Source organism: Halyomorpha halys, unplaced genomic scaffold (assembly GCF_000696795.3).
Source record: "Halyomorpha halys isolate HHAL.00 unplaced genomic scaffold, Hhal_1.1 Scaffold390.1, whole genome shotgun sequence".
Lineage (NCBI taxonomy): Eukaryota > Metazoa > Arthropoda > Insecta > Hemiptera > Pentatomidae > Halyomorpha > Halyomorpha halys.
Window position 1 is genome coordinate 480,701 of NW_027112043.1, and position 2,089 is coordinate 482,789.

The 2,089-nt window shown below is 24.1% G+C and overlaps 1 protein-coding gene across 3 annotated transcripts in view; it reads right to left on the reverse strand.

Moving 5' to 3' along the window:
- Window positions 1–2,089, reverse strand: part of LOC106682128 (endoplasmic reticulum aminopeptidase 1) — a 113,335-nt gene that overhangs the window by 81,764 nt on the left and 29,482 nt on the right. The window lies entirely within an intron of this gene.

The following is a 2,089-nucleotide window of genomic DNA, read 5'->3' on the forward strand; positions in this document are numbered from 1 at the left end:
TGATAATACAAAAATAAATATGTGCATGTGAAGGCAACGAACTCCAGAGATTTGACAAAGAAGTGGACAAACTAATAACCATTAATATGCCTTAAACATTTTCATCCCTTATTGCATTTCCTTTTTTTTAAATGAATTTAAATTTCCTTTGTTTTTATTTATCCATTTATTTTTTCTCTTTTCTTTCATCGACTATTTAGTTCATTTTTTTTTTGGATGGTGGGCAGATTAAAATATAATTCGTTTATATTTTAATTTTTTTTATAATAGAAGTAATATAGTTTGTAAAATCAATTTATGTAAATTATCTAGATTGATTTTAACTATTTTAAACAGTTTTATAACTTAAACTAAACATTAAGAAAAAGGTAAAATAATCTAGTGCTGAATATTTTTTGAATCTATATTCAGAGGTTTTAGCTTAATTAAGTTTAAAAGCATTAGACAAATAAGATCCACTTTGATAGCGCCTCCCTTAAGAAAAGGCTAATTTAGTCCAATGGCACTTCTTTATTAATCAATTATCCCTTCAATGAGAAGAGAGTATATCTCCTGTTTTAAATATAATTAAAATATACGATTATTTTTACAATTAGTTAGGCTGTAGGCATATCGAATCTTTCCTTAATCTTTTTAGTTAGAATGAATTTTATCAAATTTGGTTAGCTTCATTTATATGCAAGTTTTTATTACAAAAAGGAAAAAAAAATTACCACTATTTTTATTCAATACATTTCGTCGGTTTTTGGTGATGAAAATTGAAAAGAATTGATTCTCAATTGGGTAGCAAAATAATAAATAATCTAATGATAAAAAATAAGCTCCCATAATTTTCAAATATCAATTTATAACATATTAATTGAAAAAATAGGTTTAATAAATATTACGCAGTCATATTTATGAAATATGTAAAGTATGCTTTCAAAATCACGAACATTATTAACTAACAAAGGTACCAATCATAAATCAATATAATTAATCTATCCCCACCATCTAGATCATAATCCATAGGATTAATACTAGCAGCTTTCAAGAAAAGAGCAATTCTTGATTTTTCCCAGATTATTATTTCCAGAATAACCACTTGAAGAGGAAGACTGATGAAAAAGATGGGTCAATATAATATATGAAAATAATGGCAGATGTATTTTTCTCACATTAATCAAAATAAAACAAACTTTCTATAAAATTTGGAACGATGATTAAAAAAACGTTCCATATGTACTTAATAGTGTAAATTTGATTAGTGTTTTTATTTTATTGTTATATTAGTTCAAAATTTTACTTATTTTATTCTTATTTTAAACATTTACTTTATTTCATTGCATTGCTAAATTTCGGTTTATATATACACAGAGATTTTATTATTATTTATTTTTATTTTTATTATTTTTTTAAAATTTTTGTATCATTGTGAACATTTAGATCTATAACTTATTGCCCAGGATTTTGTACTACTTATTACAAAATAAATAAAATAAAAAATCCACTCAATACATCTAAATGGCTCTAGAACAATTTTTGTTTTACATGTAAAAGTGATGAAAGTTTATTTCAATAACTTACTCTTACAATGCTACCCTTACACACATCATTAAAATGGAGAAGACAACTATATTTGTCAAAGATGAGAATTATGCATGCCAGTTTTGCTTTACCTTATATTTATGTCCAATAAATGATATAAATTGAAGGGACAGAGAAAGGAGAAGTTTTTGTGACTTCATTTAGATTAGGGAAGATTATTTGATTGACCATGTGTATAGATTATTCCATTCATCTATACACACGGTCAATCAAATAATCTGGTCCGTATTGTACCGTATATATATTTAATATATTCCGTATTGAAATATTGTCCGTATATTTGTACTTTCTTTAATATTTCTTCTCTTATTTTATCTCATCATTAGATTTAATTCTTTTCTTTTTTCATCTCTTAATTTGTACTTTCTTTAATATTTCTTCTCTTATTTTATCTCATCATTTGATTTAATTCTTTTCTTTTTTCATCTCTTAATTTGTACTTTCTTTAATATTTCTTCTCTTATTTTATCTCATCATTTGATTTTATTCTTTTCTTTTTTCA